This window comes from Nerophis ophidion, linkage group LG05 (assembly GCF_033978795.1).
Source record: "Nerophis ophidion isolate RoL-2023_Sa linkage group LG05, RoL_Noph_v1.0, whole genome shotgun sequence".
NCBI lineage: Eukaryota > Metazoa > Chordata > Actinopteri > Syngnathiformes > Syngnathidae > Nerophis > Nerophis ophidion.
In genome coordinates this window covers 41,554,179-41,571,683 of record NC_084615.1, presented here as the reverse complement: position 1 = coordinate 41,571,683, position 17,505 = coordinate 41,554,179, and the positions used below count along the sequence as shown (strand labels likewise).

At 40.3% G+C, this 17,505-nt stretch overlaps 2 long non-coding RNA genes across 2 annotated transcripts in view; one reads left to right on the top strand and one right to left on the bottom strand.

The window, feature by feature from the left end:
• The window catches only part of LOC133553119 (uncharacterized), a 31,216-nt gene extending 21,536 nt beyond the window's left edge, over positions 1-9,680 (bottom strand). Inside the window, exons 1-2 of the long non-coding RNA XR_009806845.1 lie at positions 9,534-9,680; positions 8,993-9,142 (exon numbers count right to left, since the gene is read on the bottom strand). This is a non-coding gene — a long non-coding RNA (uncharacterized LOC133553119). The remainder of the gene's footprint in view (positions 1-8,992; positions 9,143-9,533) is intronic.
• LOC133553120 (uncharacterized) overlaps positions 1-17,505 on the top strand; it is a 156,326-nt gene that overhangs the window by 13,765 nt on the left and 125,056 nt on the right. The gene's annotated exons all lie outside the window — the stretch shown is intronic.

Sequence of the window (17,505 nt, the reverse complement as noted above, 5' to 3'; positions counted from 1 at the left end):
CTACCACACGCATAAAGACGCCTAGTGGACTGGGGTCAAAGATTAAAGCAGCCCATTTCCTGTCCAGACAGACGAGGGCTCGGCACCTCCTTTTTTCTCTTTTCCTGCTTTCAGCACATTTAAAACTTGTATTCTCTTGGGATTGATGCTCAGCACACTCTTTAAAGTAAAATCAGTGGCATACAAACCTCTGCCATGGCCTAACTTTTTATTTAAAATTTCAATTGATTTGGGATAACCCCTTGAGATGCAGCATTTTGTTTTCAAGTGTGTATGTACAGAAATACAGAACACTTAAAAACTTACAACACAGTAACACACAACAAACACAAAAACACACCGCCCTATACCACTTCCAAAGCACCCCATATCACACTTGGTCACACACATTTACCTAAACCATTGCAAAAGATTAAAATACACAACAGTACAATACACTATCAAGAGCAACATTATACAACTTTAACATCAGAAACAAGAACAACTTGTAAGCAACTGTAAAAATAAATTTGATTTAAAGATAAATAAACAAGAAATGGACATTAAAGAAGCAGGAAGATTTTTAAAACATACAACAAATGGGGCTTTAAACCTGACTGACCAACAGCCTATTTCTTTATGAATTTTAGGGATTGTAAAAAAAGGATAAGTCATATGTCTGAGAGAATAAGGAGCGTATACTGTAGCAAAAGTGTTTTCAAGTTCGGTGGAACATTTGAGTAAATACATTTAAAAAAAAAACAAAAACACTGAAATGAATGCCTCAATTTAGGAATATCCCAGTTAACATCCTTGTACATGACACAATAGTGAGTCTTGACTGGCCATATCAGGCGTATTATTTTGGGCGACAAGTCTTCCGTCCAAAGGCAAAACCCAGTAACTAAATTTTGGTCTAAACTGAGCTGATAATAATTTTGGAGTTCCTAGGTGATATGCTTTGCATTAGTGTATGCGATATTGTAATTTGTTCCGTAAGTAAGCTGTTACGCGCATGGCAGGACCCAGCAAATACCACATAACCGCGTAGATACAACAGAAAAACCTAGTATCTCAAGGGACCAATCTGAGCTTCTTTGTCAGTTGCCTTATTGTCTTTAATGAGACATTTGCACGAATGGGGGCCGACGGTCAACCTGATTATGTGATATTATGGCACGAGGGGATATTTGGAAGTTTGGCCCAAGACCTTGCAAGCACCTTCATTAAATGTATTGTTCTTGATTCTTCCCCTTGCATACACTTTTGGGCAGATAACTGTGGAGGTCAAACTAAAAACTGGACACTGTACACAGCTCTTGCCCAATGTTCAAACGCAGAATGGGGCCCGCCCGAGATTGTGATACAATATCTGGAGAAAGGGCACACGTTCATGAGAGCAGATTCAATCCATGGCTCAATCGGCAAGAAAATTAAAGCTCAAGAAAACATCTATACGTTTGATGACTTTGTAGATCTTTGTTAGACAGCATCAAGATAGAGTGGTTTTCCTTTGTTTTCTCAAAATCAGCTAGAAGTGAGTTACTAGGTTTTGCCTTTGGACAGGAGAAATATTCCTCACATTTGTAAAAAAAAAAAGTTAAAGTCATTTCGGAACTTGGGCTAAAAATTTGTTTCGTTATTTTTCCGCACATTTGTGTTTGAGGTCTGCGCATGTCTTGGAGTTAGGCACAGAATTCCCCTGAGAAGAGTGCAGGGCTCCAAGCCAAATTATTGCCGTGGCTCAATGAATATGAGTCAAAAGTAGATTCCATTTTTATTGGCCCATCCGTGTTTCCATCCGCGATTCTAGTAACACAGAAATCTTAGTGCCCTAGTTTAGCAACTGGGGGAGGGACGAGAAAACAATAGTCACAACAACATTCTTATTAGTTAGTCCCAGGATGACAGCAACCACTGCAATGGAATCCTTCCAGTACCACTAACAGTCACAAAAGACTATTGTTAGACATTAGTTAGATGGTGCATTTCTGTTGGGCACTTTTTGGTTCAGATCAGGTACATTCTTATCAGGTATGCCTTTCTACGTATAAGGACTTTTTTTTTCATGAACACATTCAGATGTGTACTCTATAAAACGGAATAAAAAAAACACCTACCGTTTGTTAAAAATGTGTTTTCTAACCACCAAACTCTATTCTTGTGTCTATGAGCAGTGTCATTGTTTTGTGAAGTCACAAGGTTCATGCTAAATGTACGCTGAGGTTCATTTTCAGAAGGGAAAAGGGTGGAAGTTAAAAGCCTAGAAGATATCCCAGTGACATGCCTTTGATCCAGATCCTTAACACAATTTTGCTTTTCCTTTGTCAATTTCCCAGCCCTTTTACAAAGTCTTGCAGAAACTACTTGTGTAGTTTGTTTTTTTAATACAGTGAGCCGTTTCTGGGCAGACGTATGTGAGTGAGCAGTCCGAAATGTGAAGGGGGCATCTTGTATACATGTTGTTCCATCATGCTGCAGCACGTTTTTTTCTGTACTAATAAAGTAGAAACAATGCTGCCTCCTTCATTTAATTTGTTTGTTTGCTTTGAGTCCAACACCAACCTGGAGAAGTGGACTGCACTTTGTCAAGCTCCTGCTGGTATAGCTTTACGGTCAAGGGGAACTGCACTTTTTTTGGAAGTTTACCTACCGTTCACAATGAGAGACAAGACAACAGATGTATTTATTTTTAATGCATTATAACTCGTAAGCAAACGTGAATACAAGTCTGCTTATAACGGAGTCAATGGGAGGTCCTCTATACCACCAATAAATCCCTTTAAAAAAACATCCAAAAGCATCAACAATACACTATTTACATTTTGTGACTTCAATAATAACCAAGTATTAGTGATATTATTATTATAAGCGATAAAGGACAAGCTGGACCGAATGCGAGTGGACCCCTGCCTGGTTGCCTGGATTTTGAACTACCTCACCGACAGGCCGCAGTACGTCAGACTGAAGGACATCACGTCTTACCCTGTGATCAGCAGCACCGGAGCACCGCAAGGAACTGTGCTGGCCCCTCTTCTTTTTACCCTGTACACGGCTTACTTCTGCTACAACTCAGAGCTGTGTCACATCCAGAAGTACGCGGATGACACAGCCATCGTCGGGTGCATCAGGGACGGCAGAGAGGAGGCGTTTCGGAGCCTGGTGAGGGACTTTGCTGTCTGGTGCCACATGAACCTCTTGCAACTCAACCCGTCAAAGACCAAGGAGCTGGTAATTGACTTTGGGAGGTCGAGTCCACAGTCACAACCTATTGTGATCGAGGGAGTTGAGGTACAGACCGTGGACTCATTCAAGTAGCTTGGGGTTTGGGTGGACAATAAGCTGTACTGGACTGTTAACACGGACCACCTGTACAAGAAAGGACAGAGCAGGCTGTTTCCTCCTTCAACATTTGTAGAAAACTCCTGTGGATGTACTACCAGTCTGTTGTTGCCAGTGTTCTGTTCTACATGGTAGTGTGCTGGGGGGTGGGGGGCAGTACATCTAAGAAGGACAGCTACAGACTGGAGAAACTGATCAGGCGGGCCGGTTCTACAATCAAAATAAATCTGGACTCACTGGTGACGGTGGCAGAGAAGAGGACTGTGGAAAAACTAGTGAGCATCCTGGATGATGCCAGCCACCCTCTGCATACAGTTATCAGTAGCCAGAGGAGCCTGTTCAGTGCTAGACTGCTTCATCCCAAGTGCAGGACCAATAGACTAAAAAACTAATTTGTCCCACATGCCATTAGACTGTACAACTCCTCTCTGGGGCGGGGGGCGGAGGGTACTAGGATGACGGTGGATCCAAAACAATAACAGTGCAATACTTTTTCATAACATGGTCACTACTCCCTAGTTTCTCTTGTTATATTCTTATGTTACTGTTATATTTTTATTCCCATTGTTGCTTTTTATTTTTATTCTTATTGTAATGTTTTTTCCATTTTGTTTCCATTGAAACCCCCATTATTTACATTTTACTTTTTAAATTGATCTCAACTCTGTACACTGCTGCTGGAATTTTAATTTTCCTGAAGGAACTTTCCTGAAGGAATCAATAAAGTACAATCCACATATCTAATTCAGAAGAACTATTTTTAGCAGCACCATGAGCAGGAGGAGCTAACAGCGTGTGCTGGCTGTATTGACATCAGCGGCTGGGGAGCTGCTTCCACATTTCAGAGTTTATTCGTATTGTATTTGTTCCGGTCTGATAATTGGCTGTAATATTTTTTCTTACGTGTTAGTAGTATGCTAGTTAGCTTGTTCTTATACGTTTTGTACTTGTTTTTGGCCTCTGTAGATTTAGTTTTAAATGTTGTATATAATGTATTTTTCTTGTTGAAATCATATTTAAATCATTTTGTCATCCATGGTTGATTGTTTTTTTTTGCCTCTTACCAAGTTGTTTCAATGAACAGTCCATCCATCCATTTCCTACCGCTTGTCCCTTTTGCGGTCACGGGGGGTCGCTGGAGCCTATCTCAGTTGCATTCGGGCGGAAAGCGGGGTACACCATCAATGAACAGTGTTTGTCATAAAGCATCATGAAAGTATTAAAACTTGTTCCATATGCATTATGTACATCATTTTCACTGTATACATTGTCCCAACTTTGATCTCTCAGGTCATTCTTAAAGGGGAACATTATCACAATTTCAAAAGGGTTAAAAACAATAAAAATCAGTTCCCAGTGGCTTGTTTTATTTTTCGAAGTTTTTTTTCAAAATTTTACACCTCCCGGAACATCCCTAAAAAAAGCTTCAAAGTTCTTGATTTTCGCTATTTGCGATGCAACTGTCCATTTCCCTGTGACGTCATACAGTGCTGCCAATACAAACAACATGGTGGTTACCACAGCAAGATATAGCGACATTAGCTCGGATTCAGACTCGGATTTCAGCGGCTATACGCATGTAATGAAACAGATGGTTGGAGTATGGAGGCAGATAGCGAAAACGAAATTGAAGAAGAAATTGAAGCTATTGAGCGAATAGCTATTGACGCTATTCGGCCATAGCATGGGTGTACCTAATGAAGTGGCCCATAGCATGGCTGCCTTATTAGCATCGCCGGTAAAATGTGCGGACCAAACGATCAGGACTTTCGCATCTCGTGACACAGGAGCAACTTAAATCCGTCGATTGGTAAGTGTTTGTTTCGCATTAAATGTGGGTATATAGTTTCAAATGTACATACAGCTAGCGTAAATAGCATGTTAGCATCGATTAGCATAGCATGTTAGCATCGATTAGCTGGCAGTCATGCCGTGACCAAATATGTCTGATTAGCACATAAGTCAACAACATCAACAAAACTCACCTTTGTGATATCGTTGACTTAATCGTTGCAAATGCATCTGCAGGTTATCCATACATCTCTGTGTCATGTCAGTCTTAGCATCGCCGGTAAAATGTGAAGACACTTGGGAAAATTCAATGGGGGTCTGGCGGCAGATTTCTTGCCAGTGGTGCAATTTGAATCCCTCCCTGTTAGTGTTGTTAACACCTCCGACAACACACCGACGAGACATGATGTCTCCAAGGTTCCAAAAAATAGTCGAAAAAACTGAAAATAACAGAGCTGAGACCCGGTGTTTGTAATGTGAAAATGAAAATGGCGGGTGTGTTACCTCGGTGACGTCACGTTCTGACTTCAGCGCTAAAAGACCGATAAATAGAAAGGCCAAAATTCACCCATTTAGAGTTCGGAAATCGGTTAAAAAAATATATGGTCTTTTTTCTGCAACATCAAGGTATATATTGACGCTTGCACAGGTTTGGTGATAATGTTCCCCTTTAAATGCTGTCATACTTTGCTCTGTGCATATTCTTTGAAATGTATTATTGTCATCAATGTTCCTCTTCTTATAGCGTCCATCGTAGACTGTGAAAACTTGCAGATGATCACCGATGTCGGATATTAGCAGACCACTTGTGGTATTATTATCAAAATTAATAAAAAATATTATCAATAAGTGTAGCGCTGTTTCCTGAGATTCTACTTGTTCTTGTGATTTTAGGATATAAACCCAGACTATACATTGTGTCTATAAAGTAATCAATGGACTTTTGTTTGTTAGGGTTCAAGAGGTCAATAAAGTCATTTTTTGACTGATTCATTAAAAGTTGCTGTAATCCAGTTCTCAAACGTATCAATGTTTGACTTATGTGATCTATATATACATCCATCCATTTTCTACCGCTTGTCCCACAGATGATTATTATGTTGTTGTATTTTATTGGTGATTTAGGGCTATATAAGTAAACATTAATTGATTGATTGATATTGACATGACATGACTGTTGGCGCTACAAGTTCTCTGAATTTTCCCCAGTGTCCTCAAGTCGTGTACTTTCTTGGTGATTTCAGCATTGCGTTTAGTGAGGTGCTCGTTCATGTACACATTTGTGCCCTTCAGCTTTTTCCCCTGTGTCAGCAATGCCATTTTGAATTTCACGTTATAAATGATAAATGGGTTGTACTTGTATAGCGCTTTTCTACCTTCAAGGTACTCAAAGCGCTTTGACACTACGTTGGCAGGTTTTACGACGATTACTGTCGTGGTATTGTTGCCGCCTCTATTCAGTGTTATGCACGCATCAATGGTGTTAATTTTGACATCAATTCTCGGAATTGTTGCTCCATTGTTGCTCCATTGAAGCAAGGTCCATGTCATCTGGTTCTCCTCTGTTGTCAACTGGTCTTGCATAGGATCGAGGATTGATGCGTATGTCATTCTGTTGTTTAAACTGATCCATTTCCTCTTTGATGTCTTCCAAAACACTGATATTTCCCAGATTGGGGATATTTTGTAGCTGAAGTTCTTCAACTCAGTACTATCTTGTTGAATGGCATGCAAATGCCATTCAATTTAGCATTCTCCTCATTCGGTTTCTCCACCTCCCTTTTTTTAATACTGACTTCACTGAAAATCTTAATTTCTTCTCTGAACTTCCTGAATTCTGCCATATTACTACAAGACTTTTCTGTCATCTTATTGTACACCTTTGATAATATTTTTGTGGATATTGTTGACATCACTTTGTAACGCTTTAAGGCCGTTTCCACCTTTGGTTATTGTGTATTGATCCGTTGACGACTTCTTGTCGTGCCCATGACTGCTCGGCAGCGAAGTAAAGCCGTTGGTGTTGTTTACTTCTGTGGCTGATCCATGATATATTTTTCAAGTACCTTGCACCGGCCAGAGCTGTGTCAGCCTTTCTTGTTGATCACTTGTGTGGTCAGAAACATTTAGAATATGTCCAACTCTTTCGGTTTTGTAGTTTAGCTTTGGGTTTCTAGACACTGTCTTTGAGCTATCATTTAGCTAGTTAGCCCCCGTTTTTTTTGGCACCTTTTGGTTTGCTTACTTTAGAGAATCTATGCCTCCCGCGGGGCAGAGTTGAAGTAAAATATGTTTGCAAGCTGTCCTGTAGCTGTGATCACAATCAGTAGTCAGGAAATACAGTTTTTTAGTCAAAACTGTGGCGTCGTGAGCAGAGCTCTTCTAGTTTACAGCCCCCCTCGGAAATAGATTTCTGTATTCTTCACTCATTCACACAGAAAAACAAAACATTACTACACTTTTGACAGGTTAAAATGTTGGTTTTCAAGTAATGTTTTACTAACTGAGAGTCAAGAATTCCTAACTTTCAGACACTTTTTCTATTTTTTATGCTACGTCTCTGGCAAAGCAGGTGTTTTGTTGAACAAAGTTACAATGCATGCCTTCATCATAATTTGTTTATGAGTGCATTAGACCCGGAAACAGCAAATACACAAAGCTTTAACTTACAGTTGTGAAGATTTCACAATCGATGATTCACCTCCTGATGACTTCATGTAGCGTCATAATAAAATGTGTCCTCTTCACTCTCCCTCAGATGTGTGATGTGGTATACGTTAAATACATACATTTTTGTTTTGGTGCTGTCTGGAGAAAATCGTACTTCTTTGTTTCACAAGGAAAAGCGTCTGATTGGCTCACCTTCATCGCTAACCCCCACTCTCTCAATTATGTACGCTGTTAAAGTGCTACAAGACTAAATTAATAATTATTGTATTTAGTTTTTTGCTTCGTTCTTATACGTCGACGCTGGTTTACTGACGGCTGAGAGAAGGGGTGTGTGTGTGTCTGTGTGTTCGCGGACTCGTGGAGTGACAGAGATGAGAGGAGATGTTGTATTGTGCTCGACCACCTTATCTGGCTCCTCTCGATGTGGAGGAGCAGCGGTTTTACTTTGAGCTCCGTCCCGAATGACAGGACTTCTCACCCTATCTGTAAGGGACTGCCCCGCCACGCAGGAAACTCATTTTGGCCGCTTGTACCCTTAATCTAGTCCTTTTGGTCATAACCCAAAGCTCATGACGATTCATGAGAATGTGGTTGTAGATTAACCCATAAATTGAAAGCTTTTACGTCAGCTCAGCTCATTCTTTCCCACGACTGATCAATGCAGGGTTTACATCACTGCAGACGCCACACCAATTGGCCTGTCTATCTTACGACTCACTTTTCCTTCAGTTGTGAACAAGACTCTGAGGTAGGGTTGTCCCGATACATATATTTAGATACCGGTACTTTTCAGAGGCGGTACAGTACCGAATATGATTAATTAATAAAGCAGTACTATACTAATACCGGTATACCGTAAAACCCTACTCTGATGTACTTAAACTTCTCAACTTGGGGCAAGATTTCCTCCCAAACCCGGAGATGGCACTCCGCGCTTTACGGCGCGAGAATCATGAACTCGCACTTGGGTGTGCTAATTCTAATCCCAGTCGCTTCACACTGAGCTGCGAACCGATCCAGTAAGAGTTGAAGATCCGGGCAGGACAACATCATCTGCAAAAAGCAGAAACCTGATCCTCCAACCACCAAACTGGATCCCCTCCATGCCCTGACTGCCTAGAAATTATCTCCATAAAAGTTATGAACAGAACCGGTGACAAAGGTCAGCCCTGGCAGAGTCCAACTCTCACTGGAAACGGGTTCAACTTACCGCTGGCAATGGAGACTAAGCTCCGGCACGATCATACAGGGAATGGTCCCCAACAATCAGGCGGTCAGATACCCCTCGCCACAGGACTTCCCGAGGGACACCGTCAAATGACTTCTCCAAGTCCACAAAGCACAAGTAGACTGGAGGATCCTGTCGAGAGTATACAGCTGGAATTTTGTCAACTTGTAATATAATATTGTGTCAGTATATTAAAATGTACTTTGTCAACTTCAAAAATTTCATTTGAGGGGGAAAGATATTTATTTGAGGGGGCTCTGCCCTCTCTTGGCCCTACGTAGAGCCGGTCTCGCAGCTAGTTAACAAAGGAATGAGTAAACACACGATAGCTAGAATTTGTAATGCTTGGTAAAGGGGAAAACCAGCAAAGATTTATCATTCATGTGCTCCAAAGAGCTTTTCTCAAAGATCTTATGTTACATTTAATTGCCGACAAAACTTTCTAGCGGGTCATTATGTTCTAAACCAGTTGATGTATGAACAGAAAAAAAAAACGGTTTTAATAAGTCTTGGCGAAACTCACCATGGTTTCCTTTGAGGACGTGCTTGCCACCAGGCAGTTTGTACGCCGACACCCTTTTAGCGTCCCTTGCAAGGTGATCACAAACATGAGCGTCCTCTGTGCGCGCCAACTAACAGCTACTATTTCGGTCCTCAAAAGCCAGCGCTGCTCTGCTAATAGTCGTCTGTGTGCTGAGATTAATGTGAACTATTATTGGCGTAATGATGGAGCGTATCGTGGTTTCTGCCTTTAATTTGTGCGTGTGTGTGTGCGTGTGGCGGAGTGTGTGTGTGTATGTGTGTGTGTGGAAGGAAACACATGACATTAATTGAGAAATATTGAACACAACACTGTGGATCCCAAAAATGTAGCAACACTCAGTTAACATGTATTTAGTTTTAAAGAAATATTTTCAGCACTTACAAAACTTTTTTTAGTTTTACGGCATCAAAAAATATGTCTATATATGTTTTTCATTTTCTGCTGAAATGTCGCTGTACTTGTGCAATGAAAATAAAGAGCATACCATACCATACTTAACAAGAAAAGAACTCAGAAAGCGCAGACATACAACCGTCCCTACCATAAAATGGTAAAAAATTCCTGAATCCAGACGGTGAATACGAATCAGTCCCAAATTGTAACTTGTTCATTGTCCCATTTAGGACATTCTCTGAAATGTGACTCATAACTTTCTTATGGCAGAATTAAAAAAACGGAGTGAAATGAAGTTGTCAGTCATCGACAGTCATACACACAGAAGTCAAATCTTGTAACGTAAAGATACACAGAGCTAGTATTCCCAGCGCTTGTTATTGTTTTCCACATTTTGTTATGTTACAGCCTTATTCCAAAATTGAACAAATTCATCACAGCCTTTGCACAACACTTTGTTGATGCACCTCTGGCAGAAATTACAGCTTCAAGTCCCTTTTTTATACGATGCCACAAGCTTGGCACAATTATCTTTGGGCAGTTTCGCCCAATCCAACTTTTCAGCACCTCTCAAGCTCCATCAGGTTGGAAGGGAAGTGTTGGTTTTCATTCTTGATGTCTTTACATTGCTGCATTCATCTTTCCCTCTATTCTGATTAGTCTCTCTGTTCTAGCCGCTGAAAAACATCCCCACCATGCTTCACTGTAGGGATGGTATTTGCCTGGTGATGAGCAGTGCCTGGTTTCCTCCAAACATGACGCCTGACATTTACTCCAAAGAGTTCAATCTTTGTATCATCAGACCAAACAATTTTGTTTCTCATGGTCTGAGAGTCTTTCGGGTGCATTTTGGCTAACTTTTTTCTTTTTTAACAAGAAATTGCTTCCGTCTGGCCACTACACAATACATACCTGATTGGTGGTTTGCTGCAGAGATGGTTGTCCTTCTAAGAAAGGAATGTGTTAGCTCTCACAGGGTGACCATCGGATTCTTGGTTACCTACCTGAGAAGACTAAGATAAATGCAGCATTGTAGAGACACATTCTGGATGAAAACCAATGCTTCCCTTCTAACCGGAAGGAGCATGAGAGGTGCTGGTCAAAATTGCCCAAAGATAATTGTGCCAAACATCGTATTAGAAAAAGACTTGAGGCTGTAATTGCTGCCAAAGGTACATCAAAAAGGTATTGAGAAAATGGTCTGAATAGTTATGTACATGTGATTTATCTTTTATTTTTAATCCAACTTTTTCAAATAGACAGAAAAATGTTCAATTTTAATTTTTCAATTTTAAAGACAGTGAATTATTCACACCCTTACCCCTAAAACCTAAACCACTCACCCACCCTCCCACCTCACTCAGGTCAAACCAATCAGGGACACAGCATAAACAAACAAGTAAGATGACAAAAACAGACACATTCACACACACACACATACAAGGCCAGAGACCGACAGAGAATGAAAGGAGAGCGAAAGGGAGAAAGAGAGAAAAAAAAGAAATACAAATAAAAATGAATAAATAATAAAAAAATAACAAATATTACAAATTTAAAAAATAAAAAAATAAGATAATAATATATAAAAGGGAGATTATTCCTCATCTGCGTCTGGACATAAATCAAGAGAGTTGACATACAGTAAGAAGGGACTCCATGAACTTTCAAACACTTGAGCAGAACCATTTAGTGAAAACCTAAGTTTTTCCACTTTTAAATTGTAGAGAACCTCTCTAATCCAACGGCCGTGTGATGGGGGGTGAACCAGCTTCCAATTGAACAAAATCAGTCGCCTGGCCAGCAAGGTCGTAAAAGTCACAGCGCGTGTTAGTGGTACAGGGCACGTGTTATCAGGGAAAAATGGCTGATAATGGGTTGGAGGGAAAGTCTTGACCGTATGCCTTTCCGATTGTGTCAAAAATGTCCTCCCAAAAGGAACATAATTTAGAGCAGGACCAGAACACATAGACATGATCAGCCGGAGATTGTTTGCATCTATTACAGGTGGGGGTAGATTTTGGATAGTTTTGAATTAGTGTAGTGAATTTTATGGATTACTTTGCATTGGATGAGACTAAGACGGGCACATATAGAGGAGGAGTGGACCAGTTTCAGAGCAGAGTTCCAGAGTTGATCAGATATGTTGGTGTTAAGATCGCTCTCCCACGAGGCTTTTATCACTGATAAAGAGTTTGGAGCAACTGAGCTTAAGGAGGTATATAGTACGGAGATACATTTTTTATGATTTGGGCTCAGAGATAACAATGTATCTACGATTTGGAAAGTGTGGGAACTGCTTCTTTACGAAGTCCCTCACCTGAAAAAAAAAAAAAAGGTGGGAGTTTGGCAAATCAAATTTGGAAGCGATTTCAGCAAAGGATAAGAACACTCTGTATAGAGGTCTTTCACAGTGGTAAAACCGTGATTGTGCTAAGTCATAAATGCTGGGTCGGTACGGGAAGGTTTAAATGCCTACTGAAACCCACTACTACCCACCACGCAGTCTGATAGTTTATAAATCACTGATGAAATATTAACATTGCAACACATGCCAATACGACCTTTTTAGTTTACGAAATTGCAATTTTAAATTTCCCGGGAGTTTCGTCTTGAAAACGTCGTGTAATGATGACGTGTACGCCAGGGGCGTCACTAGACCTAATTCTGTACTGGGGCACAAATAATTCATGTGAGCTTGCAAAGCGCGCAAGCAAAAACATTTTGTAGCACTTATTTATCATAAAAAATACATAAATAGTGCTTTAAACTATGAAATCATATCAGATTATCTTGTATGGATCTTTGATTAACCACCTGAAATTAACTAATGCATTTGACCTACTTGTGCACTTTTTTACTCCAGACTTCTAAACTGCTACTGATAAAAGCAAAAAGGAAGAGCAATGAATCTTTTTGAACTATATATTGCCGTAATCATCTGCAAATTTAACATCTACAAAAGTAAAACAAAAAATAAAGCACCCCTACATCTCTGGGTTCTTTTATATTATTTAATTTCCATTTATGGCAATGTGGCTAATCCTATTTCAGATACACAAAACTATAAAATATACACAAGACAATAAAGCCACAGTAGTAGAATAAATGAACAACTGTTGTGTGTCTGTTCAGGGAATCATTTTCTGAGAAGTAAACTGTAACGTCTCGTTTTCATTTTTGCAAAGTGGTCAATCACTCTGGACAGACATGGAAATATTACAGTAACTGTTATACAGTTGACCAGTGGTTCCCAACTGCTGGGTCGTGACATAAAAGTGGATTGTGTGTCATTTTCAGTGAGTCGCAGTCAGATGTGTGCATGAAAAAAAAAAAGTTTAGGGAAAAAAAAATCAAATTATGGCAACAAAACCAGATATTTTTAGCCATTTTTCTAGTGACCATTAGTGAGTATTTTAGCAAAAGGCAAACCGACTAACAAGTTGGAGGAGGACTCAGGACAGACATGGAAATATATTTAAAAAAAATCTAAATGGGGCAACAAAACCCGATATTTTCAGCCATCTTTCCGAAAACAAATACAGAAATGTTACTATTTTTTCTGTAAACAAAACCAGATGCTTTAGCTGTAGCCATTTTTCTGGTGACAAAACAAGATTATTTTAGTCAAAGTCACACCGATTAACAAGACAAGTCTACTGTGCTATTTTTCTGTGAAATAAACTTGAATGATTTAAAAATTTGTCTCACGACTTGATGATATGGAAAAATGTTTTTCTTCCTGAAGATAAACCGTTTGAGAAGCACTCAACTCACACATGCTTACTCCAAATCATCATTGATGCAGAGGTCCTGAGCAGAACCAGCAGACAATAACCAACATGATGTTTCATGTTGTTTGGAAATTCCCCCGACAGTTCAAACAGCAAATGAATGTTTGTCTTGATACAAGGAATAACGTTAGCTAACTTAGCATCAACTTAAGACAATGATGTTGCCTAGCTAGCTAGGACTTCACTTACATCTCTCATTCCTCGCTGCTTTGAGTCAAATCAAGATCAAAATAATATAATTAACAAATTGTTGTTGGCTAACGTTACCTACCTCAGCAGTGATTCACATCCTCTCTCTCTCTCTCTCTCTCTCTCTCTCTCAAACGAAGTCTCGATCCACACGTGAATAAATTACCATATTAAGTAGCCATGTGCTCATTGTTACTTGGAGTGAATACAGTAGCAATCAATTACCATACTAAGTAGTATGTGCGCTGTTGTCTATGTTATGTAGACTTAAAACTCTGAAGCGTTTTTTTTTATTGGTGAAATTTTCACTGGGGCACTGCAGATCAACACTGGGGCACGTGCCCCAGTGAAATGTGTCTGGCGACGCCCCTGGTGTACGCAAGACGTCACAGGTTTTTAGGAAGTCTGAGCGCTACGCACACACAGCTAAATTTTGTCTGCTTTAACGGCATGATTATACAGTTTATTGGAGAACTGTGTTGCTGAATCTTTTGCAATTTGTTCAATTAATATTGGAGGAGTCATGGATCCCGACCACTTGTCAACGAGCAGGTTTCGGTGAGAAAATTGTGGTTAAGAAGTCGCCACTTACCGGATATCAGTCAATCAATCAATCAATGTTTATTTATATAGCCCTAAATCACAAATGTATCAAAGGACTGTACAAACCACTACGACAACGACATCCTCGGAAGAACCCACATAAGGGCAAGGAAAACTCACACCCAGTGGGCAAGAAGAACTCACATCCAGTGGGACGCCAGTGACAATGATGACTATGAGAACCTTGGAGAGGACCTCAAATGTGGGCAACCCCGATTGCAATCGCGTATTTCTTTTTTTTTATTTTTTATTTTTTTCTAGTCCGTCGCTATCAATATCCTCAAACACGAATCTTTCATCCTCTATCAAATTAATGGGGAAATTGTCTTTTCTCGGTCCAAATAGCACTTTTTGTTGGAGGCTCCCATTAAAAACAATGTGAATATGTGAGGAGCCCCCACACGTGGGACATCGTCGTCTGCGACTTCCGGTAGAGGCAGGGCTTTTCTCCAGTTGCGAACTTTATCGTGGATGTTCTCTACTAAATCCTTTCAGCAAAAATATGGCAATATCGCGAAATGATCAAGTATGACACATAGAATGGACCTGCTATCCCCGTTTAAATAAGAAAATCTCATTTTAGTAGGCCTTTAAATAACTGTTTTTTAAGTAGCGGGGTCACTATAGATGGGCCCTGAAAACCCAAGTGTTTCCTTAGCTGGTTCCATATTTTCATGGAGATCGATGCAACGGTGTTTGCGCCTTCAAGTTTAAATGGAAAAAGGAGTGGTGAGCATAAGCAAGAACGTAATGAAAAGTGTAGGATTGCCGTTTCAAGGGATACCCAGGCTGGGAGGGTCTGAGAGCTTCCGTCCATCCAGTATAAGAGTTTCTGTACATTAGCCGCCGAATAGTACTGTCTAAAATTGGGGAGTGCATGCCCTCCCTCAGATTTGGGAGATTGTTGGACCGACTTGCAGATTCGGGCCGATCCGGCCCCCCATAAAAATTTGGATATTGATTTGTGTAATTTATCGAAAAATTATTTAGTAATAAATATGGGGATATGTTGGAAAGGGTAAAGGAATTTAGGCAGAGTAATCATCTTGATCAGATTGATCGGGCCAGCCAGAGATAATGGTAAAACAGACCTGCATGCAAAGTCCTTCTCCATTTTTTCAATTAGAGGTAAAAAATTTCCCCGGAGCATATCAGACATAGCCGGAGTAATAAAGATTCTCAAGTAATGGATCCCGTCATGTGCCCATTTGAATGCAGCTAAAGATCATGGTAACTGTTTAGCTAAGGAATTGATCGGGTACAGTTCACTTTTTTGGTAGTTAAATTTGTAGCCAGAGTGTGTGCCAAACCGCTCCAAAATGTCAAACATTACTGGGAGTGAGCTAGCAGGATCTGAGATGTATAGGAGCAAGTCGTCCGCATAAAGCGACACTTTGTGCAACGTGTCCGACCGGGTGACACCTTTAAAGCCCCCCTCCGCGCGCAGGCAAAGGGCAAGAGTTTCTGTCGCAATAGCAAACAGTAATGGAGACAGCGGACAACCTTGTCTAGTACCTCTTTTAAGAAAAATTGGGGAGGACAGTGTATTATTTGTACGTACTGAAGCTACTGGGGATGAGTAAAAAAGTTTAACCCAGAGAATGAAATCTTCATTAAAACCAAACTGACCCATAGATATTCCCATTCAACCCTATCAAAGGCTTTCTCCGCATCGAGGGACACCACCACCTCCGGGGTCGAGGGGTTTGGCGAATGGATAATGTTTAAGAGGCGCCGAGTGTTGTGTGAGGATTGCCGGCCTAACATAAAACCTGTTGTATCCAGCGAGATGATGGAAGGCATCACGCTTTGGAGCCAGAGAACGAGAACCTTGAACAGAATTTTTAAATCTACATTTAAGCGCAAAATTGGTCTATAGCTGCTGCAAAGCTGGGGGTCTTTCTCTTTTTTTAGTATGAGAGAATTGGTGGCCCTGGATAAGGTTTCTGGGAGGCGATGGTACAGGAATGCTTCATTATACATGTCTCTTAGAGCTGGAGCAAGAGCACTGGAGAAAGTTTTATAATATTCTGCACTGAAACCATCCGAACCGGACGACTCATTACTTTGTAAGGATTTGATGGCTTCTGTGATCTCAATGACACTAATGGGCTGACCCAGGCCCCTTGCAGCTCCACGTTCTATCTGGAGGAATGTTATATCACAAAACAGTTCATGTGAAGAAGGGGGGCGATTTTTTTTAAATTTTCAATACATTTTCACAATGTCATCATGGGGTATCATCTGTAAAATTTTGAGAACAAAAATTATTTTATTCCACTTTGAAATAAGGCTGCCTGTAACGTAACAAAGTGTGGTAAAAGTGAAGCGCTGTGAAAACTTTCCGAATGCATTGCAAGGGAAGGTAGTAGAAATGATTGGTATCAGGCCAAAAATGTAATGACCTGTTTCTTATGTAGTTTCGGACCTTTCCTGAAAGTTGACGAAAATCTACCCATAACTTTTTGAACTGCCTATAGCAGAATGAAAGAAACGAAGTGAACACTTTTGCCAGTAATTCACTGTCCTTGTCTGTGCAGGAGAGTAAGCATAAATACACACACACACACACACACACACACACACACACACACACACACACACACACACACACACACACACACACACACACACACACACACACACGCAGAAGTGTATATGTAAAGTAACATAATAGAAATTAGCCAAATCATGCCCAAAATCTAACCAGTTCCTTGTCAGGTATTATGCATTCCCTGAAAGATTGATCAAAATCTGACCATAACTAACAGACAAACCAACACCATTAATGACATAACCCTCTGGCTGCGGTAACAATGAAATAAACTCCTGAGAACCAGCATCCTCTGGAGCTGACTTTTTTTTTGCATAACAAGACTGTTTTCCTATGAAATGTATAGACCAGAAAAAATAAATAGTGCAAAACAAATCTCCACTGCAGAGATCGCTGGTTCTCAGAAGGAATTGCAGTATAA